This window comes from Dromiciops gliroides, chromosome 5 (genome assembly GCF_019393635.1).
Source record: "Dromiciops gliroides isolate mDroGli1 chromosome 5, mDroGli1.pri, whole genome shotgun sequence".
NCBI lineage: Eukaryota > Metazoa > Chordata > Mammalia > Microbiotheria > Microbiotheriidae > Dromiciops > Dromiciops gliroides.
The window spans coordinates 184,456,115-184,467,399 of record NC_057865.1 but is presented as its reverse complement, the minus strand read 5'-3'; the positions used below and the strand labels follow the sequence as shown (position 1 = coordinate 184,467,399).

General features: G+C 33.0%; 1 pseudogene; it reads left to right on the top strand.

Annotated features, from left to right (window-relative positions):
- Nucleotides 1–10,355: 10,355 nt before the first annotated feature.
- LOC122727606 lies at nucleotides 10,356–10,976 on the top strand (annotated as a pseudogene).
- Nucleotides 10,977–11,285: the final 309 nt, after the last annotated feature.

Sequence of the window (11,285 nt, the reverse complement as noted above, 5' to 3'; positions counted from 1 at the left end):
GATCATAATTGCTGTCCCTGCTTTTTCTCTTTCTGCTGAGCCAAACTAGATTCTGCTAAAGCCTCTTACTTTTACTCTGTGGATATCTCTTTGCCTCAAATGCATTTTTTGTAAACAGCATATTGTAGAATTCATGTTTTTACTCTTTGTTATCTGCTTTCATTTTATGAGTGAGTTCATCTCATGCACATTCACAGGTATGGTTCCTAACTGTAGTCTATTCATATCCTACTTTCCCTTGTTTATTCTTTCAATTCATCCTGTCTTTTCTCATATATTTTCCTTCTGACCACCCCTCCACAATCTAATGTCCCTTCTATCATCCCCTTCTATTATGTCTTTCTTCCTACTTCCCAGTGGGATTAGATTTCTATACCAAACTAAGTTTGTATTTTATTATCTTTTCCAGCCAATTCTAAGGTGAATAAGGTTGAAGCATTACCCACCCTCCCATATTCCATACCACTGTAATAACTCTTTTGCACCTCTTTGAGATGAGATGATTTATTTCTTCTTCTCCCTTGCCTTTTCTCCCACTTCATTACTTTGTCTTAAAGTTCAATTTTGTTATTTTGTTGTTGTTGTTTTTATAACATCCCATCATAGTCAACTCATACCCAGGCTCTCTATCTATGTATACTCCTTCTAACTGCCCTAATACTGATACAATTCTTAAGAGTTACAAGTGTCACCTTCCCATTTAGTCACGTAAATGATTTCTCCATATTGAATCCATTATGTCTTCTTTTTCTTGTTTGCCTTTTTATGCTTCTCTTAACTTTTGATATTAGAAATCAAATGTTCTATTTGGCCCTTATGTTTTCATCATGAATGTTTGAAATTTACCTATTTCATTAAATATCCAGTTTTCTATTTATGGCAGCTCTCTTTGTGGTGGCAAAGAATTGGAAATTGAGGTAATTCCCACCAATAGGGGAATGGTTAAACAAGTTATATTATATTCATGTAATGAAATACTATTGTACTATAAGAAACAAGGAACAGGGGGCAGCTAGGTGGCACAGTGGATAGAGCACCGGCCCTGGATTCAGGAGTACCTTAGTTCAAATCCGGCCTCAGACACTTAACACTCACTAGCTGTGTGAACCTGGGCATGTCCCAATTGCCCTACCCCCCCTCAAAAAAAAAAAAAAAGAAAAGAAAGAAACAATGAGAAGGAGGAGTTCAGAGAAACCTGGAAGGACTTACATGAACTGATGTTGACTGAGAGAAGCAGAACCAGGAGAATATTTTACATAGTAATAGCAATATTGTGTGATGAACAATAGGGATAGACTTGGCTCTTCTCAGCAGTGCAATGATCCAAAACAGTTTCAAAGAACTCATGATAGGAAAGTTCTCAACATCCAGGAAAAAGAACTATGAATTATGAATGCAGATGGAACCATACTGTATCTACTTTTGGACTGTTTTTTCCCTTCTTTTTTGAGGTTTTTCCCTTGTTCTCTGATTCTTTTTTCACAAGATAACTAATGGAGAAATATGTTTAATTTGACTGTACATATGCAACCTATATCAGACTGCTTTCCATCTTGGGAAGGGTGGGAGAAAAAAATTGGAATTAAAAATCCTGTGTAAACAAATGTTGAAAAATATCCTTATATGTAACTGGAAAATAATAAAATACTTAAAAAATAAAAATACACACCCATTTTTCCTACTATACTTAGTTCTACTGGGTAGGTGAATCTTGATTGTAATCCTGGCTCCTTTGCCTTCCAGAAGATCATGTTTCAAGTCCTCAGATCTTTCTATTTAGAAGCTTCTAAATCCTACATAATCCAGACTGTAGTCCCACAGCATTTGAATTGTTTCTTTCTTGGTGCTTGCAATATGTTCTCCTTGATCATTTCTTGAAATATGATGGTTACCACCTCAGGAGGGGCCGGGGTGGGGGGAGAAGGAAGGAGGGATAAACCCAAAACTTTAAATAAAAATGTTTATTATTTAAAAAAATAAATATAATGTCTATGCTCTTTTTCTGATCATAGCTTTAAGGTAATCCGATAATTCTTAAATGATCTCTCCTTGATCTATTTTCTATATCAGCTGCTTTTTCAATGAGATATTTTACATTTTCTTGTATTTTTTTCTTTCTTCTGATTTTGTTCAATTGTTTCTTGATGTCTTATGGAGTCTTTAGCTTCCACATACCCAATTTTGAATTTTAAGGAATCATTTTCTTCAGTGAATTTTTGTTCAATCTTTTCCATTTGGCCAATCTATTTTTAAGAAGTTTTTCTCAGTGAATTTTTATGCATTTTCCCCATTTTTTCATATTTCTTTTACCATGTTGTTGACTCTTTTTTCATGATTCTCTTTCATCACTTTCATTTCTTTCACCAATTTTCCTTATACCTCTCTTTTTTAATTAAAAAATAATGAGTTCTTTCTTATGTTCTTTTACAGCATGAAGCTTCACATGTAGTCATTTTGATATTGTTGTTCTTTCTGATTTTGTGTGTGATCATCCTTTTTACCATAGTAACTTTCTATGTTTAGGTTCTTTTGGAGTTTTTTGTTTCTTTTCTTTTTTTTGTGCATTTTTTCAGCCTTTTTCTTGACTTTTAAATTGATGTTAAAGTTGTGCTCTGGTCCTAAGGATAAGGGGGAACTCTTCCAAGCTTCAACTTTGTTGTTGTTGTTGTTGGGTTTTTGTTTGTTTGTTTGTTTGTTTGTGTGCTGATGTAAGTTTTTGTTTCTACTAACGTGGCATGATCTAAGAAGTTTGATGACTGTTCTCTTGACCTGTGCTCTGGTCTGTGAACAACCACAAACACTCTTTTCTGCCATAGACATGTAACCACTATCCCTACTCCCCTACTGCTACATGCTCTAGTGTGCTAGTGCTCCTCTTCACCTTGGGAATATGATTTGAGTCAGTGATTCAGATGCCCATTTGGGAAATGCAAGAGTGTCCTGCACCCAGTGCCAATAAAGTGTCCTCTGTAATCTTTCTGACTTCCTTACCTTCTAAATTGGATGAGAGCTCTGAGAGTCCTTGCTGCTGATTCAACTGCCCTCAAAGCTTGTACTGGCTTGCTGGGGTCAGTTTGCTACTGACGGGCTGAGGTGCTGAATTTTGCTACTGGCTTCCTGGGGTGCCCCTGGCTTGATAAGGCCTTGCCTGCTACTGGATTTCCCAGGCTCTGGACCATGCTCCTCTCTTGTTTCCATGATATAGACCTTTCCCATTGACTTTCTATGTTGTCTTGACCTGGAAATATGTTTTACCCACATCCTTTTGATGGTTCTGCCACTCCAGAATTCATTTCGAGCTGTAATTTTAAAGTTGTTTGGAAAAGAATTTAGAAGAACTCAGACTAGCTCTTCCCTTACATTGTCATCTTGTCTCCATACACTATCCCCAATATCTTTATATTCATTTTCTCATTTACTTAAAAGTGTGAAAAACAGGGGGCAGCTAGGTGGCACAGTGGATAAAGCCCCGGCCCTGGATCCAGTAGTACCTGAGTTCAAATCCGGCCTCAGACACTTGAAACTTACTAGCTGTGTGACCCTGGGCAAGTCACTTAACCCCCATTGCCCCGCAAAAAAAAAAAAAAGAGTGAAAAATATAAATTTTCCTACCTACATGCTCACTTTTTGTCTTCTTTCTTCCCTATTGTAGACATGGAGGTATATTTTCTCATTTCTTATTTGGAATCAACCTTGGCCATTATAATTATATATTTGGTTTTGATATATTTTATTACAATTGTATTTGAATTTGCACTGATGTCATACAATATACGTTGTTTGATTTTATTATGTACTTTATTTTGCAACTGTTCTTATATATTATGCATATATACATATATCTAAATGGATAAGTTTGTATATTCATGCTTTCCTCTATTTCTTATGTTGTAATAATTTTCTATAACATTAATACATCACATTAAATGTAAGTATTCCCCAATAAATGGACTTTTACTTTGTTTCATGGGGGCATTGTTAAAAAAAAAAGATGATGCTATCATTTGTATTTATTTAACATTTCTATCTTCTTACTTGATCATGGTATATTAATATCTTTGTTTCCATAGCCTCTACCATGTCATTTAGGAATTTTTTTGTCATCTTTGCTAATTTATCTTTTGACTTTTTTCTCTTGTTATTTGAATTTAGTGTAATCTTCCATTTGGTTGTTAATACTTTGCAATTCTTTTGATAAGTGTTTGTTCATATCCTTTGACCACTTATCCATTGCTGAATGGCTCACATATATATTTTTATTACTTCATGATGTATCTTGAAAATTATATTTGAGATATTTGATGGAAAAAAAGTCCCCATTGCCTTTTTCTCTTCTTTTCCTGGATGCATTGATTTTGTTTGAGTAAAAGCATTTGAACTCGTGTAATTAAAACTATCTATTGCTTTTAACTCTATCTATTTTTAGGTTAAGAATTCTGTCCCTAATAATGATGGAAGCCTCATTTGTCCACTCATCTTATTGTTGTGTATACCATAAGTTATTGAAGTAAATTAAATTTCTACAAAACCACTTCTGATTTTCCCAATAATAGTTATTAAATAATGAATTTTCACCCAGACAATAGATGTTCTTTTTTTATAATATATGTTCTTAATGTGATTCAACACTTTAATTCTATCCTGATGAATTAGCTTTTTTATTCAGCCTTCCATATTATTTTACTCCATTTTCAACCACTTCTATATTTAATCATGTTCAAGTAAGTTGGGCTAACTGTATTAAATGGCTTCCTCATGATAGGGATTTAGGTAGTCACCTAAACTACTCTCTTGAAATATTATGAGTTGAAGCCTGCAGTTGAATTAATACCTTTCCTTTCCACAGCACTGATGTTTCTTTTCTTGTGGTTAGTATTTTACTGCAAGTTTTCTCCCAAAATAAATACTCACCCTTTCTGTCTTACACAAGTCCAATGGTTTCTCCTGTTTTAGGTAAGAGACTGAAGGTAATAATCTGTCTTTTACTTTAGGAAAAAGAATAAATAGCCTCAGAATGCAAGCCTGAAGTGAAAATCATCAATTTATTAATTTTGCACATGTACATGGTGAAATGAATATAGAGCAAGTAAGAAATTATACAGATTAATATTAATTTTTTCAAATACTTTATTGCAGAAGTGTTTGACATATTTTCATCCTCTTACTACAGTTTCAATATCTCCTATTTGAAAGAGGGAGACCTATAGATACACAGTTATACAAACACTAGTACAGCCAAATCTTGTTCAAGGTCTTCTCAGTTATATTTTTATAGACTACATCATACTGACTCCAATTTTCTCTACATTATATCTGAGTGGGTATGGGTTGTGAGCATCACTGGGGAAGAGAAGATTCACACTTAAGAGATCATGTATTCATCAATATGTCTACCCTAATACATGTATATTAAATTTTTACTTATATATTAAAAACTAAAGTTAATGATTAAAATTCCAAATAAATAATCATAATGTAAAGCATTTCCCCTTGGAATGTTTGCTTTTTCAAAACCTTTGTTCCTTAGTTCTAGAACCTGTTTAATGTCTTAAACAAATATTTAAGTTTAGTTATTACTTGGTGAAAAAATTTCATTCTGTTTTTTCAGCTATCTTCAAGATTATCATTATTGATAACTACTGTGTTAGTTTGTAATCTACCTTATAGTAATTCAAAACTGGACTCTGATTAAAGTGTCTATATAGTTGGGGGTGGGAATCTTGTGTTCTTATTTCATTTTACATTTGCACAATATACATTCCTGTTATTTACTGAAGGGAATTTCCTCCATAATAAGTCTTCTTCATAAGGATTAACCTCAGTTAAAAAAAACACAACAAAATAAACCTTAGAACATTTTTACCATATACTCAACATTTAACCTTCAGTCACTTGGTGAATTAAATTATTTCATTCAATTTCAAATGAATGTGAAAAGCCATATTAAATAGTAGACAGTCTTTTACATTTTAGTTGCTTTACTTTGCATATATCTATGCATATACATAAATATATATCAATCTACATAACTGCAAATATTATAAATAAGGCTAAACATCTTGATTTTTCATTGTATACCAATAATATATGCACTAACATCATACAGTGTTATGAATAAGGAACAGGCAAAGTGAAACTGAAAATTTCAAATATAGAATTTGGTTTATCAAGGAATTTTCAGGTTCTCAAATGGCAGTTTGGAAGATAACTATATCCTTTAAGCAAATAAAAGGAAAAAAAAATTATAAAAGTTCCCTGCAATGAAATCTAATGTAGTGATAAATTACATGCATTTAAACTTATTAAGAAATTTGGGGCTATGTTGATATCTCCCTGCATGTTTTGTAGTATCATATGAAAAAAATGTTGTGTATTGTTTTAAGGCATTAGTTGTTTTTTAATAAGATCTAAGAAACCCTCAATTGCTCCTCCTACCAATAATCCTTTTATAGTGATGCTTTTGTGTCTATTTTAAACCATTATATTTCAATAACAATAACTGGGTGAACAAAATGTATTCACAATTTTAAAGAGTTATAAACAATATTAAGAAAAATAACTGAGAACTGAGTGGAAATATCGGTAGAAAAAATTTTGAAGTATTTGAATGTGGCTTTTGTCAAATTTGAGGAAGATCAGTAAAATAAAAATCAATTAATAAAAATGGAAATACTGAAGATATTCCCTGTATGAATGATATACTTGTGTGATACTTAATTGGAAATGAATGACCTTAGTAAAAGTTCCAAAATTATATTAGTGTACTACCATAAGAAAACTGGATGTTAACTACTAAATCACAGAATAGGAGAATTGTAGATAAAGAATATTACTTCCATAAACCTTTTAAATGGCTCATTATCTTTTAGAAATTTAAGAATTAAAATATTATAATGGATATAATATGATATAAATGGATTTTAATTAAATTAGCTACGTACAGATATGGTCAAGATCAAAACTAACACAGTTTTTAACCTAAATTTTTCATTCAAGCTGTTTTCTCAGTGACACTCAATCAGATTAAGGAACACCATAGAAAATTAAAAGTAACAAATCACTATCAGCAAAACATATGAACAAAACATTGAATTGCTTGTTTTACTAAATCAATGACAATTGTTCCATGAAAAATAAATCACTTAGAGACTTGCCCTCCAGGAGCTTGCAATTACAGCTTATAAAATTACAATTCTATATAAGACTGACTATTCATTTCATTGCAAAAAAAACTCAAACAAATATTTAGTTAAGCAAAATAAAGGATTCTCAAAGGCTCTCCTCCAACAAGAACTTTCTCATGCATATTCTAAAATTGTACTAGATTTCTTGATAAATGAATCCATAGAGATAACTGTTCAAACACCATGTGATTATAAACATCAAGTGAGGCATAAAACAGGAAGATGTATGCTTGAGAAAGCATTTGAGAAATTGCAGTGCTTTCAACAATCCCAAGCTGTTACCCTGCTTGAGAGTTCATTTTTTCTGAACTCAAATGTTCTCTTTGTAATGCTGTATGATTATGAATCTTGGAATACTATATCTCCTAGAATCAAAGTTGGGTATAGTCAAAATGGCCATAGAGAAATAGTGCATGCAAGTAGGTTGCAAAATGCTTCCAATGAGAACCTATGCATAAGAAATTGCATAACAAAATTTGTACCATTGTAAAAGGAGTGAGTTGGTCATATAGCTATAGAAAAGGTTAGGCAGTCATAGTTCTGCACTTGTATTAATAATAAGTGACATTTATCTAGTACTTTAAATTTTTCAAAGCATTTTATATACTTTATTTCATTTGAATTTTATAATATCATATTTCTATGCTAATTTTACAGCTGAAGAAACTGAGATTTAGAAAAAGAAAGGGGCTGAACAAGGGCCACAATGATATTATCAGAGGAAGCTTAAAACTCAAATATTCTGTCCTCAAAAGTCAGTGTTCTCTCCAGTATTTAATCAAAGATAATTATAAAACATAGAAAAGCCTCTTAGAGGAAAAATAAAAATAAAACCATGAGAAGGCATGGATGGGTTATGACTTGCACTCATAAATGAATGAATGAGTAAATCCCTTATTAAGCACTTACTACAAGCAAAACACTGTGCTAAGTGCTAGGGATACAAAGAGACATTTAAAACAGAGGGAAGCTTTGGATAGGAAAAGACTATTAATAATGATGCCAACAAAAAGTGGATGGTATTTTTTCTTCTAAGTGCACAAAAAAGACAAAAATGAAACAGACAAGTAAGAAAGTTTTAAAAGTAATTTGTAGGATTTCTTTTTTACCCTCTTTTTAAAAGTTAGCTGGATGAAATAGAAATACTTTTTCCCTATGCAATTATCTTTTTTGTCTTCTGATTGTATAAAAGGCTCTTTTTTGCATCTAAGTCCAATCCTGTAAGCATTTGGTAAATATCTATTAATTAGAGAATAAATTGTTTAATACTAAAATTGGGAGTTCAAAGAAGAAATCATTTTAATATATGATTTCATCAAATAAAATGAAAATAGTGATATAGAATACTAAAAATTTGGGGATAAGTAAAATCATTACTGATAGGAAATTTTTTATCTCTAAATATTTCCATCAAGGGAAAAAGAGTTAGAACATATAAATGAATTGAAATTTTCTAAAAAGCAACAACTAGAAAAACAACAAATTAAAACCTTCAAATAAATACTAGTAGAGAAATTCTGAAAATCAGTGATCAACAAATCAAAAATAAAATCAAACATCCAATTGGTTAATGATACTATAAGATGATGGAGATATATAAAAAAGAAATCATTAGTCAATTACATGAAGAAAAGAGAAAAAACAATTTGTCAGGGTAAAAGTGAAAACATAGAAATCCCAAAAAAGGAATAAGAAATAAAGAAAATTATTAGAAACTATATGGTCTATGTATATCCCACCCCCAAACATTCAAGTTAAGTAAAGTGGAAGAATAGTTTTTACAATCCATAAAAATTAACAGATTAAGTTATAGATAATTTGAATAACAATCTCAGGGGAGAAAAGGAAATTAAGTGAGACATAAGGTACCCAGCTGTACTCTCTTTACATTTGTCTCCAAACAACTTTAAAATGCTCCTCAAATAAAATTTTGAAGTGGCAGAGTCAATTTAGGAAGTCAATGGGTTGTTCTTTAACACTGGGGTAGGAGTCAGTCCAGAATGTAGAAGCAGTGCTAACTATCCATGGGCCTTAGATGCTGCTGTAAAAGTAGGCATGGTAGCAGCAACAATAGCAGTTTGGGGAGCTATCAGCCCAGAGAGAGTAAGGGGTTTGGATGACTGGTTAAAGAGAGCAAATTACAGGGGACCCTTTGCTGACATAAGTGTGGCTGGTGTTCATTGGTAATTCTCAGTCACAGTTGCAGGCTGGAGTCCCACTTGTGGTGGGTCATAAAAAAGCACAGAACATGGTCACAGTTCTAGGACCAAAAGGAGTTCCAGTACTTGTGGCTGGGGGAAACAGGGACTGTTCCTGGGTAAAGATCAGAGTACAGGACAGGAGAGCAGTGACCAATCTCTCTCAGGATAATATCACCATGAAAGCACCAAAAACTTGGAGACACAAAGAACTAGCTTTGAAGACAGCAACATGAAAAAAGCCTGAAGTTTAGGACAATGCCTTCTCACTTCAAGGATGAGCAGACCCCAATATTAACATGGAATTCAAAGTCAAGAAATACACTGGAAAAATGAGCAAACAATAAAAACCAGACTCGATCATAAAACACTACAAAGGCAGCAAGGAAGACCTAAATATAAACTTGGAAGACCACAATAGGAAAAACAAACTACAAGGAAAGCCTCAAAGAAAAATGCTAATTAGATACACGTCAGTTGACAATTGCAAGAAGAGTTAAAGAAGAGTGTCAGAGAAAAAATTGCAAAAAGAAATGAGAATAATGAAAAAATTCTGAAAAGAGAATTAACAGCTTGGTAAAAGTGGCACAACAGTATTAAAGAAAATAACACCTTAAAAAACCAGAATTGGCCTACAGTTAAAAGAAGCATAATTCGGCCGCTGTGGAGACTAGACGCTTCAAGCTGCGAGCTTGGGTCCCTCTGCTTGTTGATTTAAAAGTATTTTCTGGGGCAGCTAGGTGGCGCAGTGGATAAAGCACCGGCCCTGGATTCAGGAGTACCTGAGTTCAAATCCAGCCTCGGACACTTGACACTTACTAGCTGTGTGACCCTGGGCAAGTCACTTAATCCCCATTGCCCCGCAAAAAAAAAAAAAAAAAAAAAAAAAGTATTTTCTCCGGTGTAAGCTGATACTCTCCCCCCTCCTCTCCCCCTTCCCCCAAAAGTATAACCCATGTTACCCAAAGAAAACATGAAACGGAAGGAACTGGAATGTTTATTGCAACAAGTTGATGGCTTTGAGAAGCCCAAATTACTTCTGGAACAGTATCCGACCAGGCCCCACATTGCAGCATGTATGCTATATACAATTCATAACACATATGATGACATTGGAAACAAAGTGATTGGAGATCTAGGATGTGGCTGTGGAATGCTTAGTATTGGAAAAGCAATGTTAGGAGCAGGGTTGTGTGTTGGATTTGATATAGATGAAGATGCCTTAGAAATATTTAGTAGAAATGTTGCAGAGTTTGAGCTGACAAATATTGACATTATTCAGTGCAATGTGTGTTCTTTATCTGATACAATGTCCAAGTCCTTTGACACTATAATCAGGAATTCTCCCTTTGGAACCAAGCATAATAAAGGTATGGATATGTCATTTCTGAAGGTTGCTCTACAAATGGCAAGAGTAACAGTATATTCTTTACATAAATCTTCAACCTGAGAACATATTCAAAAGAAAGCAGATGAATGGAACATTAAGATGGATGTTATAGTAGAGCTATGATATGACCTACCAGCATCATACAAATTTCATAAGAAAAAAACAGTGGACATTGAAGTGGATTTAATTCGTTGTTCTTTTTAAAGACCCCCAAATGTGAAACAGCTTAAAACTTATTTAAAATTAATAAAAATTTTTGTATAAAAAAAAAGCATAATTCACTGAAAAAAGGAACTCCTTAAAAAGCAGAATAGGCCTAATTAAAAATTTTAAAAGTATAAGAGCTCACTGAAGAAAATAAATCACCAAAAATTAGAATTGAGCAAGTGGAAGTTGATGACTCAATGAGATATCAAAATATAAGAAAACAAAGTCAAAAGAATGAAAAAGGAAGAAATGTGGAAAAACCACATAAGAAAACAGCTGACAGGGCAGCTAGATGGCGCAGTGGAT